Here is a 17,118-nt window from a genome sequence, read left to right on the forward strand (position 1 = left end):
ACTAAATTAAAAGAGTGGCATGAAGAAAAGTGGAGAAGGGAAATGACCTCCTCTTTTATTTCATCCATCGGTGTAAACAAACATGAGGGAGAGCCGATTTTTCTCTCTCTCATCCTTCGACCAAAAATGTAACAAACGTGTGAAACGTTAAAAACGGTTTTCCGTCTGACGTTTGCTCACTGAAGAAGCTCTCCAGATCATCTTGCACAACTTAACTCCTCCCATTCTGGATGTTTCTTGTGAAAATAGTTTGACCTTTTCTCACCTTAAAACAACAAAATTCAACGAACTTTGTAGGGATTTTAAGTGAAAGTCGAAGTGAAAACTTCTGAGCAATTCTGGTTTTCAGTGGCAACTGTTGAAAGAAATGCAAAAGAAGACACAGCAACCGTGTAGAAGACGATAACATTTGACTTTCTAATCTGAACTCAAATGTTTGGAGGAAAAGAAATGATCCTCTTCACCCCAGAAACACCACCTGCTCAGGCGAGCATGGTAGTGGCAGTGTCATGCTTTGTAGAAGCTTCTGTTTGCCAAGAACAGGGAGACTGGTCACAGTTTGAAGATGGAGCTACAGGGAAGGAAAACTGTAAAATATTTGAGTTTCCAGAAGAAAAACAACCTTAAACATGCAGCTGGATCTACAAAGTGTTCAGAACTAATAATATCCTGGTTTTAGAAAGGCCTAGTCAAAGTTCTGACCTGAATTCAATTGAGAATCTGTAGTAAGACTTGAAAACTGTTGTTCCCAGATGAGCAGCCAAAAATCTCATTCCTGATGCAGAAAAACTGGTAGAGATGTTTCCCAAAGAAAATCAGGAGTGAAAGATGCTTCATTATTTATTACTTGATTTTTTAAGCTAAAAAAAACCCTATTATATTCTTTTCACATCAATTTACTATTTTAATTGGTCCATCACTGAAAATCCCTGTGAAAAACACAAAAACGTGATAAAATGTAGATATTTTTAAGGCGTTTGAATAAAACAGACAGTCTTTGTTTTCATTCTACAAATGGAAACTCTGCGAGTTTTAAATATCGGCTTTTTCCCTGAAATTTTAAAATGATCTGCTGTTCAACAATGAAACAGCTCAGCCTGGAACATTTAATATTCACTAAAGCACAAAACCTTCACATGAAATATTTAATATTTAATATCAGATGTTTGTCTGAACTCAGCTGGAAACCTCTGAGGAAGGAAGTCGGAGTTTATTAGTTGGTTTGACTCTTAAAATGGACCAGCTGGACGGGACTCGGTTATTTTTTCTACTTTTTGGTATTTTTGTGCTGCCACAGCAGTTAAACCAAAGCCTCTCCAATTATGGACATAAAATAAACTCATGAGATCCGAATAATGTCTCTAATTTTTGAATAAACAAGTAGGGAACAGCTTGCTACGTTAAACTTTTACAGACCTTTATGTTGTAAAAATGACCTGATATTTAAATCAGAACCATTTCCTCTGAAAGTTTGATTCTTCAGAAATGGCAGAAAACTCTGATGTAAATGTGCAGAGACTCTGCTGGGTTGATGTATTGATCTCATTAAAAATATATTAAAATAAATTTCACCAGATACCAGAATTAAGGTCCATTTTTTGTAATAACTGTCACAGCCTAAAACGACAGGCTGTCATTTCAACATGAATCACATTAAAATACAGGATTACATTCATATGTGGCAAAACTGGGAAAATTCCTCATTTAACTGGATGGTTTCCGCCTTTTGTGTTCTCTTAATTTGATTTTTTGGGGGTTTTTTCCCCAAGAACAAAAGTGTAAAAATGAGACGAATTTATGCATTAATCTGTTTAGTGTCAGGAAAATTCAGATTTGGAAAAACTTCAGGCAGTTTTCCATCACAACATCTTGCAGAAACATCTTTTTATCCAAGCGCTGAGTCCAAATGTGAATTTCATATGATCCAAAACTGAATGGCAATTTCTTGACTCGGACGTTTCTCAAACGTAAAACAGATTTGTTTTGGTACTCAAAACTCTGAAAAGGGCTACAAATAAAACAAATGTGCCCTTATCTGCAGTCAGAGTTTTATTTTTGTCAACTCAAGGATTTCCTGGCACACCACAAGATGTTCCAGGAAGTTGGTACATTTTGATTTGGCCAAATTGCTCCTCTTAAAACGTCTTGAATCAGGATTTTTCTGCTTTTTTTTTCTCCCAGTAAAGGTCACAAAAAGTCCCTTTGTTGCCATTCATCCTGCAGCGCGGCGCCGACGCTAACCTTCCACCCAATCACATTTAATTTCAGCAGAACCAAAGTGGAGCGCCGCGTTGCGCCTGATAAGTGGACTGGAGACGGTTTTCTGAGTGGCTTCGGCCGAACGCATTAAAACATGCAGCAGCAGAAACGCAGCCAGGAAGTTAATTCACGAGGAGTTTAAATCTGACGAGTCCCGGCGTTTCCTGCAGCCACACAGTGCAAACTGAGCTCATTACAAACTCATTCTGCTCTCTGTTGCTTATTTTAGAGGGACTTTTCTGAATCAAGGTGTCTTCTGGAGTTTCAGGGAAAAAGAGATCAGGATGATGATGATGAGGAGGAAGATTGTTTGGTTTAAAGTCTGGATGTGGATTAGAGGCGAAGAAAAAATATGTTACTCCTACAGAGAATCGTAATTCGTAGTCCTGGGAATTCAGAATCGATTCAAAATGCTTAAAATTACTAGATGTTGAACAATACAATGATATTTTTTCTACAGGAAAAGCCGGGCAGCTAAGTGAACCTAATGCTGATCATTTGAGTTACAGACTTAAACCCAAACCTAATTCTGTTTAAATATAAACTGATGAAATTTGAAACTTTATAGAATCGTTTTAAATGTTCTCTTTGTTTACAGTTTGTTTGTTTTTTCTCTCGTCAGTTTCATAACGTAAACAGCATCCACGAAACGTTTGATATAAAATTCATTTCTGTATCGAATCGTGACATAAAGAAGGTTTTCTTCTCCAACGTGGATCAGCGTGTCGACATTTCAGACCAAACGCACATCTAAACATAAAAAATATTACACAATCTATATTTTCATAATTTGTTGCTGTGCTGGGATCAAACAAAACATTTCCTTGCAAAATACAGAAGCAGGGAAATTTTATCTTATAAGATCCCTCGCAATAAGTTAGCAAACACAAACTGGTTCTTGTTTTTTGTACACAGTCACAGAAACAAGAAATGCTAAATTTAAATTGCAACATATATACACTTTTAAAGATCTTGAGTCAAAACACATTTTATTCTGAACTCTTTGGTGCAGAAAACTGGTTAAAATGCATCTATTAACTGCATGTTCATGTTAGTTTGTGTAAAATGGAGATGAGACTGCACATTTATTAGCTACTCAGACTGAGAGACAACAAAAACTGTTCGATTGTGACATCACCCTGTGAAAATAACTGAAAAAAGTTCCTTATTTTCTTCTTCAAAACGTTTTTGTCATGTTTTATTTGTGGATTAAGGATGAAAATCCCATGTTTGATCGGCTCTCGTCCATTATTTTACAAATCTCCAAAACCAAAAGGCATGAAATAAATAAAAAAACACAAATGAAATATTAACAAACATAGAAAAACATTGCAAAACATTATATTGAAGCAGAAAAACTTTGAGTATTCAAGATGTTGCATGAACTGACCACTAGATATCGCGAGAGAACGCAAAAGACGAAAAATCCCCCATGTCCACTAGGGGGCTCTGTTGAAACGAAACATTTTAGGTTTAAAACAGTGAAAATATCTAAAAACCTGTAACTATTAATCCATGGCTGTTTCCCAGGTGTAAACATGACAGGAGGTCATTTATTTAAGTCACTGGATGTTATGAAAAGTAAAATAGACCTGAAAAACTCACTGATGAAGAACCGAAGACGTGAGGGTTCTTGAGAACCCGTTCAGAATTCAAAATAATGAAACTGGAACAAACATAAATAAGCTTTGAATGTCGACAAAAGATAAAACAGTACTTACGATGTTTCTGTTGTTGAACTGAAACAGTTTGTGCTACAAAATTTAGCACACCTACATAAAAACTAAAAAAAATCAACTTTATTTCATCAGTCAGAGATTAAAGCCATAGAAAACCTGTGAAGGGGTAAAAGTGAAGACCTGATGATATTCAGGTTTTTGCACACAGGAAAAGTGAAAGATTTCTCTCTCTGTAGGACCAAACCTGGAGAAACGTTCTCGGTTTCCCTTCCAGCAAAATCAGAACCAGGATTGGTTTTACTGACCAAGACAACAAATTAGACTTTGGCTTTCAAGCATTCACAACATATAAATATGCAACCTTAGAGGAAGTACAAAACGGATAAAAATAAATTAAGACTGACGAGACGAGAACTTCAGTGGAGATAATATAAGAAAAGTACGGACAACTTTTAAAACTCTTTAAAAAGTTGGATTTGAGCTCCAGGTATTTTTTTTGTAACTTTTTTGTCAAACAACATGATGAAAGCAGCAATTAACACTGGAGCCAATGGAAGCAGAAGCCAATAACAGAGGTAACCGTCTCAACCGTCTTTGTGTTTTATTGATGTGCATCAAAAGCTTTTTGTCAAAAAAAATCTGTAAAGGTCTGAAAAGGTTTGAATATCGAAGTGACTCTGAAATAACTGCAGAAACCCGTTTTTATTTCTTCTTTTTCTCACGTGAGGCGACGACATCGGAAAAGCAGAAATCAAGGAATCATTACCGAAAAGAATCAAGGTGGGGAAAGTGGGAAAAAGAAAGCAAAGCCTGATTGACGTCTTCTGCAACGAGCGGGCGAGGCGGTTCGAATCAAGCCGTGGGGGGGAAAAATAGCTTTTTGTTTTCTTGACATTTTTAAAAATCTTTCATCCAATCAAAGCAGTGATGAGCAGTTTCCCGAAGCCCCCAGGAGCCCCGTAATCGGCTTTCCACACCGCAGCGACCTGCAGACGCCAGAAATATCAGGGCTTGTTATTATAATCGGGACAGAAATGAGCTTTTTCTCGTCTGGTTTAATGAAGGATTAAACGGGGGGGAAAAAACCTGCAAAACACAACTTTATCTTTAACTACCGTGAAAAGCCCAATGAAGCCGAGGAACGTGTTTATTTTCTACGACGTTAAGAAAAATTTAAAAATTTCCTATCGTACGTGTTCATCCGTAAAGCGACGCAGGTTCAGACCTCGAACTGATCTTCTTTACACACAAACAACACAAACACTGGGTAAAAAATTAGAAATGAAAAGTTTTTTAAGCATATTAAAGTCACTTTGTTTGTTTTTGACCAAAATTTTCAGTAAAAGTGGCTGAAAATCAAGTGAAAAAATTGAGGCTCCTTGGAGTTTAACGGCTCTTCATAACTTTGACTAAAAATGATACAGAACCAAAAAATGTATTGAATCATAGTTCCAGGAACAAATGCAGGTTTAAGCTGTAAATGCATTAAATTGCCACAACAGAAAGACTAACAATATTCTTCTAGTTGTATTTTTCTTGTATTTAGGTTGGAAACTATGTTTTCTTTGCCTAAGTTTTCACAGAAGCGAAAAGTTTTATGTCTTTCTTTGGTTCATCTTTATAGATACAATCAAGGAAGTCAATATGTTCACATGCGAGGAAATTTAATGGCTCATTTGAGCAATTTGAGGAGGTCTGACATGATGTATGTGGGCGTAAGATTTAGTCCTGACAGCTTATAAGCGAGTGTTGGCCGTGATGGATGACTTTTTTTTAGAGCTGCACATGTCATCGTATGTCTGCGTGTCACAGAAACCCCAGAATATCCTGTTGGAAATAAAACTTTCTGCTGCAAATGAAACGATTAACTCCAAAAGATCTGAATCTAAATTAGTATGCAAGTGAGAAGAAGATGAGCAACAGGGATGAAGGAGATGCCGTTCCTCCGAGAATCATTCACCCTTATATGCATTCCTCAATTTCTCACAGTGTCATGCTCTAGATACTCTCTCTCTGTGTGTGTGTGTGTGTGTGTGTGTGTGTGTTTAATAATGCAAGACAGTGGGAAGGTGTTCAGACAATGAAGCATGCAGGCAGGCAGGCAGACGTACAACTGCCAATCTTCTGCTTCATTATCACACAGTGCAGCTCCCTCAGCCGCTATAAGCTCTGCATACCGGAGATTTGAGTGAGGATGTCAGACGGGCAGCTTGGCTGCACCAGGAGCAGCCGTGACGTCCGTTTTCAGGTGAATGGCAGCTCGAGTCTGACCTGAGGACAGTTCCTGCAGCCTCTGTCCTGCAAGGCGCTAATAAAGTCTGGCTTTCAAAGACGTAAAGTCTTAGTTCCCATTTTTAAAAAACAACGATATGAGCAATTGTTTGGAAAGGCAGAAAACTGAACAACTTTGGCAGGATACAGACGTGTTGATGTTTGATGACTTCCACTTCCACTATGATTGTTGCAAGAGAAAAAGGAAAATTATAACATCTGTTCATGTTGCTATTATGCTCCTGTTTACCTTCCAACCAGCTAAAATTAACTCAGGAGAAGAAAAAACAAACCAGCTGACTCTCTTCATAGTTACAGGAGGTTATTAGCTGTTGCATTTTGGATTTAAAAATAATTCTGGCAGGAAAACCTAATAAAAAGTAAATATTTTGTTTACTGGAGCCATTTATGCCTCCAGTAATCCGTGTTAGGTGTTTACTTTGTTAAATAAAAACTTATTACTGAAAGTTATAAATGTTTAGTGCTGCTGGCTTTAGCTTGTGTTGGAGCTAAAGGTAAATTTAAAATGTTTACAGTTTAAATTTTAGACAAAATGTAGTTTAAAATGTTAACTGAATCACATTTAAGCTACATTGCAACTTAGACGTGAAAAGTCAGAACTCTGAATCAGTTTAAATGTGGCAACAATGAGCTGTTGATGTTAGCGCTAGCATGCTAATGTTAGCATTAGCCAATTAAGTCGATTAAAAAGCGACTTGGAGTAATTTGGCTTCTTGTATGTTGTTTTTATTATGCATAGTGACAGTTTTATAACAGTGTAGCAGAGAAGGACAGTTTTGGTTTTAGATTTTATCATTTAAATGTGGACTAAAACTAAATTTTGACTAGAAATTGCAATGAGTGATGATGAAAAACATAAAGGCAGGTCCGTTTATATACGATGTATTATGTTGTCCTTTTTTCTATTATTATATACAAATAAAATGTAGAACATTTCACCACAAATCCTTCTTATAGCTATGGCTGTGCAGAAAAAATGATCCCATCTTATCATACGTTGCTTCTTATTACATGCTTGTATGAGGACTATAGGGACCTGTTTTTTTTCTCCTATGTCCATCTCACTTATTACACAGTGACCTTGCCTGTAGCATTGTTCAGTGAATAATAGGCTTTTGGGGGATTTCGAAGAACAGCAGAAAGAGCGATGAGACTGTCAGGACGCTGCCAGAGCGCAGTAAAATCTGGCAGCCTGGTGGTCCACCGAGGGACGACGCAGGTACAGAAGGTTATATGAACTCATACGCTGTGATTTATGGCTTTCTGTGTACTCACATCTTGGGGAGAATTACAAAAACACAAGTGCTGTCTTGATTCTGTGTAATTACTATCATTGTCTGAAGAAGAAAACTGCTAGCAAGGAAATAACGATAGTAAATATAGGATTATATAAAGTACATTCAGAGCCCACCGCACTGAACCCGACTGAAAACCTCCTGGTTTTTCCATCAAATATTGATTCCTGATCAGTTCCTGAGTTAAAACATTAGTATTGTTGTTTCAAAATGAACATGAACTTGTTTTCTTTGATTATTTGAGGTCTGAAAGCGCTGCATCTTTTTAATTATTTTGACCGTTTCTCATTTTCTGCTAATAAATGCAAAATTTTTGCTTTGAATTTCAGAGACATGTTGTCAGCAGTTCATAGAATAAAAGAACAATGTTCATTTTACCCAAATATAAACCTATAAAAAGTAAAATCAGAGAAACTGATAATTTTAAGGGGTCTCTTAATCATTTCCAGAGCTTTATATACAGTAGGAGAATTTTGATAATTAAAAAACTACGAGAACGTTAATTTCAGTAACTCAGTTCACCAAGTTAAACCTATTAAATATGTAACTACAGGATGTTTTCAAGCCTTTATTTCTGTTAACTGAGAACATTTTCTAATGAAAACATGACATATAACATTAGAATATGACACTAAACTAATAAAAATACATTTTTTTAAACAAAAAGTATGTTTGATACCTTCTTACACTGCAAAAAAACTAATATTTTTTGGTCTAGTTTCTAGTGCAATTATTTTAGTTCACTTAAAATAAGACAAAACTAACTTAGAAGTAACTTTTCAGCAAGAAATAGGAGCTTATTTTAAATCAGTTGACTAATATGGATGAAAAAGTACTAGTTCCATATGTCTCCCATGTTATAAGTGAAATAATCAACCAATGGAACAAAAACTTCATCAATATTAAGGAATTATTGACTTAAAACAAGCTGCTATTTCTTGCTTAAAGGTCCTTTGTTGGTTGATTTTGTTTTATTTCAGGCGTGATAAAATATCTGCACTAGAAACGAGACCAGGGATGTCCAAACTTTTTATCACATGGGCCAAAATTGTCAAGTCAGAAGTACTTATGGATCAAGAAAATGAAAAAGAAAAAAGAAAATCAAGCAAATGAAGCAGTGATTCGATGTAATTCAGTTTCGATCCAAACATTTAAACAGGATTCAGGACGTTTGCTGTATTTAAAGAAATGCATCAAGTTGATTTGATTTACTCAGGTTTCATAAATTAGATTAAAGTTGATTTGGATGCAGAAAAGTCACATTTTTATTAACAGACATGGTTATAAAAGCCTGATTACAAAAAGAAAAACTTTGGATTGTTGTAAGAAAATTATGTTGGTTATAATTTTACTTTCATCACAAATAAAAAGTCATCAAGTTTGTGTTGGTGGGCCGCACAAGATAAATTCAGGGGCCACAAATGGCCCCCTTGCCACACTTTGGACACCGCTGAACTAAACATACTTGGTAAGATTTGGCTGAGTAAAGGTTCCGATTTTCAGAATGTCATTTTAATCTGTTCTAATCTGCAGAGATGAACATGTAGGTTGTTTTCATGAGAAAACTGGGATTATTCAGCTTTTGGTGAATAATCCAAAAGCAACGTGACGCAGAAATAAAACATCTATAAACGTCGGATATTCTGAATGATTGTCGACGCGTCCTTGGAGAAAAATCTGAATCTGAACCAGCCAGTCAGTGAGTAAAAGCAGCAAACTGAGTCACATTATGTAGATTTAAATTTAATGTTGAACGAGAAAAGCATAACGATGCTTCGTATGAGTCTGACAAGGTTAAAACTGTGCGGTGCATATTCCCGCGTTTCGTTGTTTTGGTCACAGCTGCAGCTTTTTGATTCAACTTTTCCTTCAAACGGGCTGCAGATTTTCCCCTTCGCATTCATCCATTTAAACCAGCCCGCTACTCTTGTCACTTAAAATCACTCATCAGTTTATATAATTTCACGAAAACGACTGCAGGCCTTGACATTTTCAATATTAGACATTATTTCTCTGTCCTTGGCTCTGAACGCAGAGGGGATACAATAAACAGAAAACAGGCTGCAGCGCATGCAGTCATTTACTATGTTGACGTATAAATCACGAAAAGCCCGCGCAAGATGTCTAGTTACTGCACAAAAAGCAAAAATGTATTCAAATAGCCAGCTCTTTCTGTTATTTATTTCCATATTTTTCCTCTCTAACCTCCCATTTTTCTCTTTCTGTCATCTTTCTTTTGTTTTGTTTTTTTCTCTTCACGTCTCTGGGAGCCTAGTTCCGAATCTCGAGATGGAAAGCTCGAGAAATATCGATCAACGAGTCTATGGGGAGGAAGAGTGTGGCAGGCAGAAAGAAAAGAAAAAAAGAGGAATGGAGGAGGCCAGGAATGAATGGGGTGCTGACACAAGGGTTTCCAACTGGAAAAAAACAGACAGGAATAATAAGACGAAGCAGAAAATAAAAAAGAAGCTGCTATTTGTTCAGATGTGGATTGCTAAAACCGTCCGGTTTGGCTTCATTAACGGACATGAAATGTATCCAGAAAAAGAAGGAGCTACGTTACAAAGCCGGTAATTAAAAACTTTCACCTGAACCGATGAGACGGACAGACCCTGTGAATCACGGAGAGAAAACGGAGACATGCGACGCGGCGGGGGAGGGGGGGGGGCGCACGGAGTGACATTTACAGAGCGCCGCCGACTGAATGAGCATGAAGGTTACAGCCATTTTCTCCCCTCGTGGCAGCGTGGGCTCCACCGTTCAGGCAGCCATGAAAACGCTGCCGGGACAAATATGTGCTTTCCAGCTCCGTCGACATGATCCCAGTTACAGGAGGCAGAAAGCATCTCACAGCGGTGCAGCAATTAGATCCAAGGGTTGCATTTCAGATTGTCTATTAATAATTAACAATGCCGTAAAAACTACAAAAACCAACCAATTTAATGCTTCTTAGCTTCTTTAAAATATCCAACAAAAGTTGAACTTTGCATTTTTTCAAGGTGTTTCAAAGTTTTTGGACTTTGTGTACTAATTTTCTTTTCATGTTTGACTTTGACCAGAAGCTCAAAGGATGATTTTCTGTTGTGTCAAAAAGAATCAATTTAAACTTGAACTTTCCACATTTTGTTTACAAAGACACATTTTGATCCCATTTCTTCAGCTGAAAAACAGCAGCTACTTAGCATCATAAGCTTAATCTTATGCAATGCATCTTTCTTGCATTTCATTGTCCCCAAATGCTCACTTTAAAAAAAACATTCTTCAGCTTCTTCTTCCTGCACGTCTAACAGTGAAGAAGGATGATTCTAGGTCAGAACTCTCAACTAATAAAACATTTAACAAGCAGTTGAATTTCGTCCATCTCAAATGCTGCAGCAGTGACCCAATAATAACGCTGCATAATCTCAAGCTGCGCTGTGCAGACGCTCTGTCTGCACTGATGAAAATTCACTCACTGCAGCATTTTGAAGGTTTGGATAAATCAAACCACACTTTTCTGCTTAATTCAGATCATATATTTCAGCCTAAAAAAGTCGTGAGCCGAGCCTTCAACACGACTAAAGAAATAAAACTGTCAACAAAATAAATAAACAAGCTGTAAACCGTTACAAACCAGTCCAAATAGACACATGCACTATTTAAAGTAACAGCATGTCATAAGCATCACGTTATATTTCACAAAACGCCCAAATGAACCCATTAAATGTCATTTAGTTGAATAAAAACAATCTAAACTTACTGTTTCTGGACTGAAGGAGGAATAACAGTCAGAAAATCTGAGTGTAGAAATATTGTCATTACTTTTTTTTTTTTAATTATCATTTTCAAGCATCCTGTTGCCATAGAAACACATTGGTCTGATTATGACTGGGGGAAATAAATGTGAAGAAAGCCTGTAAAACTGTCGCTCAAAGCTGCTGCCACAGATTTCAGGACAGAACGGCTGCCTGGAGGAAGAATCTGGAAACAGTAGCAGCGATTAAAAACAAAACGTGAGTTTTACTGGTGGAAATCGTGTTTTTCTGTTTCCTCTGAGCAGATCTCCAGCCATTTCCCCCTGTTGCCTCCCTGCTCTCTCCAAGAGGAGCGCCCGCTGTTTACCTGCTCCTGCAGGAGACAGCAGTTGAGTTCGGAAAAGCCCGTATTTTTTACACGTTTTGACATTTTTCTGTTCCGTGAGCACGGCTAAGCGCGCTCCTTATTAAGCCAACCTTTGAAGCCGAGGAGTTCTCATGTTGTCTGACATGGAGGCTGAGGCTGGGGGAGGCGAAAGGGGGAAAAAAAGAATATTTTGGTGAAAGGTTGTTATGTCGAGCGATCAAAATGCCATCAGGCGCAGCGATGCGGCTGCCATTTCATTTAGTATTTCATCTCTGCTGTAATCTCTGCGGGTGTATTGTCTTCCCCTCTCCTACGTCTACGAAAAACAAAAAAGGAATCAATCTGTGTTTGAACAGCCATTCAGGCTCTCGGCTGTTTCTGCTGTAAATAAAGGCACGCTGTTGATCTGTGCAATAACCTTCAAACGCAGTTCAAGATAACTGATGCTATGAGCGGCCGTGAGGTCTTCGACCTCTAATGTCTGCTGCAGCGGAAGGCATTTCCCACCAGGAGCAGCGGAAAGGTTTCTCCTTCAATCGCTTCGGCTGGCCAGTAGCATGTGGCAATTACTGAGCTCCCTAAATACATGAATAATAATGTAATAACAATAAAAGTGACAATAAGAACTATTTTTAACTTCTATTTTAGGTAACTGTAGCTGTGTGTCACAGTAATTATAGCCCCCCAAACACAATTAATGCTCTTTAAAAATGTTCCCATTTGTAGCTTGTTTGTTGAAAACGTCATTTAGATAAAAACAAATCGTAATTTGTGCCACTAAAATGCCTTTCTTTTTGGTATTTATTGATGCTTTCATTGAACAAAGAGTGGAGAAAGTGTCCTCACTATCAGTCTGGATATTAAGGACAGTTACATCATTAACTGGAGTTTATTGTGACAACAATAAATCAAAATTCTTAACATAATCAGCAATTTATCGCGATAAACGATACAATAAATGCTACTTTTAAAGTTCTTACAGTAGTATTAGTTTTATCTTTTCACATTTTGTCACTTTGCAACCACATTTTGTGTGATAGACCAACACAGATTGGTGCATATTGATGAAGTGAAAGAAAAAGGTACATTTTAAACAAATACATTTATATTTTAACGTCAAGAAGCTGAAAAACGGACCCAACTTTCTTTACAAAGCAGCACAACCTCAGCCAGATTATATGGAAAGCTGCTATTCTCCAGTAATTTTCAAGACCTGCCAAACTTTCTCATTGTGCTCGCCTCCGGGCTTTGACTAAACCATTCCAACACATAAAAACACTTTGATTTATACCAACAGTGTCTTGTCCTCAACGCCCCTCTCCAGTCTTTGACAGAGGGGATGATGTTGTCAGAACGTCGCATGGAAGCCAAAACGTTAAAGGCTTCCTCTCTCTGATTTAAAATAAATCACTGAATGGTTCAGTTTAGTCAATGTTCCAGACCTCTCAGGTCTTCTGGATCTGGTTCTGCTCTGAAGAATCAGAACCAGAAGCAAACATGGAGAAGCAGCATTCTGCTTCTGGAAATCTGGAACAAACTTCCAGAAAACTGCAAAACAGCCGAAACCTAGAGTGCTTAGAGCAGCTTTTGAACCAACGGGACATCGATCAATATATTTGATGTGTATTTGCTTGATTATTTTAATTACATTTGGCAAAATATGATGTTTATTTGTGATGTTTTTATAAAGTAAAGAACTTTAAACTGCATTGCTGATGAAATCTGCTTTACAAATAAACTTAAAGAGCCTTTTTCCACAGATTTTTTATTTGTTTCCCTGCATGGCACATCTCTGCAGCAAACTGCAAATTTATCATCAACGACTTTTCTACCCGACACTCTTCCATAAAGCCAAGATGCATGTACACAGGATCCCTGCAGCTCCTCCAGAGTTATTGCCTGCTTCAGATTAAGAGAACAGCCATAAGTAAAACCACATGCTTTTATTCTGAAAAGCAAGCAGCACTCTCAGAGAGTGGAAACATTTCTTCGCCTTGCCTCGTTTCTTTGTTGAACTTCTCTCTTTCCATCCAAATCCATCGCTGCCTCCCAGATGAACCTCGTAAGAGCTTACTCCACATCGGGCTGCAGCAGAGGGACGGTGCTAACCAGTGAGCGGATGAGCTAAAGCTGCTAATGCTGACGGAGTAAAACGCCGAGGGACGGGCCTGAGCAGCTCAGGTCAAAGAAGCAGGAAGGACGGCAGGAAGTCGATGCAGGCCTGCATCTGTTTTCCATTTCACTCTTATTACTCTCTTTCATTATCGCTTCAATCTATTACAAAAAAATTCCACTTTTAAGCCCGTCAATGGTTCCTTTCATTAATATTAACTTGTCTCCTTAAATCTCCTAAAAGGAAAGCCTGTTGGACTTGAAAAATACAGGAGGCGTTGGGGAAATAAACTGGAGCTGACATCAGTGGTGAAGCAGGACGTATGTTGTTCTAATGAGTTAGGACAGTTCAATCGCCGTCGCTCTCTCTCCTCTGAGGCGCCTTATCTCACTGAGCTACAGCAAACCGAAGCTCTAACAGTGTAATCTCTCCTGTTACCTAAAGACTGAACCTGCAGCTGCAGCGTAATGGGCTGTGAGAGCCGAGCAGAATACTGAGGAGAAGAACGGCAGGGTCCGAGAGCAGAAGGAAGAAAAATGAAATATTAAAAAAATTAAATATTCAAAAAAAAAAAAATATAACAAATAAAATATAAAAAAATGAAATAAAATATTTTAAAATAAAATATTTAAAAGAATTAAATATAACAAAATATTTAAAAATAAAAAAGATGGTAAAATAAAATAATATATAGAATAACTTTAAAAACAAAATATTTAAAAATAAAAATAATAAAATCATTTATTAAAATGCAATAAAATATATTAAAATAAAACAAAATAAAAATAAGGAATAAAATATTTATTGAAAAATAAATATATTAAATAATATTGTGGAACAATAAATTAAACCAATTTAAACTATGGAAAAAAATGTTACACTTAATATGATTTAATGCATAAAAAAGTTAATCAAATTTAAAAAAAAATCTAAATCATTGAACATTTAAACAAATTATTTAAATAAAAAAATTAATAAAGAAAATATTTAAATTATTTAAAAATTTAAGTTTAAGAAAAACTTAAATGATTAAAACTAAAAGTAATAATTAAAAAAAATGAAAGGTTGATTAAAAAAGAAAGTCAATGAAATGATGAATTGTAGATGATTAAAGCAAATTAGACAATTCCTGTGAAGCACTTTGTATTGCCTTGTTGCTGAAAATGTGCTTTATAAATAAAATTACCTTTACCTTTTTGCCTTTAAAGAAAAGTCTAGTTTAACAAAAGAACATGTGGTGGATAAACTTCATTCTATACGCGTTCACAGGTTGAGTTTATTTTCCTTTCCTGCTTATTTCATAATTCTTCAGATTTGCATTCAGACACCTCTTGCTGTCGTGCCTCTGAAGCAGAAACCCTGTCAGATCACGGCGGACTCAATGATTTATGACAAGCTGTGTACAAGAAGTCGCCATCTGAAGGCATCGCAGCAGCAGATTGCGCGGTGACAGACACTACGCTGACCTCACAGCTCTAATTGTGCTGCGCGTATCACTGCGAACGGGGAAGTCGCTACACCCACAGGCGAGGCGGAGGAAAAGCTGTGAAATGTTTTCAGCGTCGGTGTTGATCCGCGGCGGCGCTGTCTGTGGTGCTGAATGTTTAACTGGAGCTATGAGTGAGCAGCAATCTGGCCAAATGTTACGCAAACTGCTAATGCAGTCGGCTTTGAGGAAAGAGCAACGATACGGTATGATCTTATTTATTTGCTGCAAACTGCATGGCAACGTATGGATGCACTTTGCTGGACAATAAACTGTCTCAGAAATTTTTGTTGTAAACAAAAATATAGTTTTTTTCTTAACAAGTAACATAAATGATGGTACAATAATGTAGGTTTGCTCTCTCAAACATCAATAAACTAACACTTATTGTTCAAAATCCACATCTTTCACATTTTTGTGTTTCCATTTGTGCCTCAGCTGCTTCTAAAAAAACAACCCAAGCACTTGAAAAACAAACAGTACCTTCATCTTTTTTGGTACCTAAAAAATTAGCCACTTAAAAAAAAAAAAAGATCTCCTGATCATTAAGCACTGCGCAGTTGCCTAGCAACCCCAGCCTTATTACCTAGCAACCGAAGTGGAGCTCCAGCATGTTTGGTCAACTGGATTTTATCGATGTATGAGTTGTACAATGGCTGCTGAAAATGACAAGTGTTTAGTTGTTGACTTATAATCCAGAAACCCATTGATGGATTCCTGTTGGTTGTGCAGAAGGCTCCACTTCTGCTCTTCAAAGGCTTACGGTTGTATGCATCCGTTTGCAGCCAATTTCACATGCGAATGCAAAAAGTGTAATGAACATGTTTATAACACTTAGAGACTGATCCCAACTTGTTCAAGAAAGCATGGCAGGTCACCTTTAAATTTAGCAAAGAATACTTAACACTGGAAAAGATTTTAAATATCCAAAAATACCAAAAACAACAAAATGAAGCAGAAATGAAAACCCACACAAAACAGTATTTCTTTATTCTCAAAAAAAAAAGGCCTTTTAAAAATATTATGAAACTTATTTCAACTCATAATGAGATTAATTGATTTATTGCAACAGTCGTAACGTAGCTGAAATACCAAAACGTCCGACTTTTCCAGCTGTCTGCAAACTTGCATTGAGGCGCAGAGATCCAATGATGGCTGCCTCCACTCCATCCATCCATCCATCCATCCATCCATCCATTACCGCTTCCTGGTTCAAATCCCTCCTCTTCCTCTCTCATTCTCCAGGCACCTTCCATTCAGAGCTGTAGGAGACTCACTGAGCAGCAGGATCATGCAGAGGGAGCCCTTTGTGCGTGTGCGTGTGTGTCTCTGCGTGTGTGTCTCTGCGTGTGTGTGCAGGAAGGGTAATTTGCATGCATTGCTCCTGGCCACCTCAGCCTCAGAAGCCCTGAAGAGATGGCCCTTTGAGCTGCATTGAAAGCGATGGGGTGTATTATTTATGTGGGAGCAAGAGAGAGTTTGGAGGATGAGAGGTAGGAGAGCAAAAAAAAAAAAAAAAAACGTGAGAAAAAGGAGACATGACTTGTACTGTATAATGACGACTACGACCTGTCAGCCCGTCTTCTATCCAGAATGGCGAACATGTGAATGAACGTATGTTTGCAACCATGTAGACCATAAAAAGTCAGCCTTGAGGTGAACTCTGGCCCCTGATTTCCCCTGACAGCTGAGTTTATATTTTGGGTTTGCCTCCCAGGTAGCCGGGCTCTTTGATCCTCTAATAATTTTACTACCACAGCTTACTCAAATAAGAGTCACTGCAAATACAACCCACTTCTGGTTTCCGGTAGAGGAGTCTGAATGAGCTCTAAAACGCCTTATAAAACATAAAAAAAATAATAAAACTTTGTTCTCTGAGTGGTTCCTCTTTCT

The 17,118-nt window shown here is 37.4% G+C and overlaps 1 protein-coding gene across 1 annotated transcript in view; it reads right to left on the reverse strand.

The window, feature by feature from the left end:
• Nucleotides 1-17,118, reverse strand: part of LOC106928770 (neuroligin-2-like) — a 151,043-nt gene that overhangs the window by 69,766 nt on the left and 64,159 nt on the right. The gene's annotated exons all lie outside the window — the stretch shown is intronic.

The sequence above is a fragment of the Poecilia mexicana genome, unplaced genomic scaffold, assembly GCF_051168715.1.
Source record: "Poecilia mexicana isolate PSO_F unplaced genomic scaffold, ASM5116871v1 scaffold_18, whole genome shotgun sequence".
Lineage (NCBI taxonomy): Eukaryota > Metazoa > Chordata > Actinopteri > Cyprinodontiformes > Poeciliidae > Poecilia > Poecilia mexicana.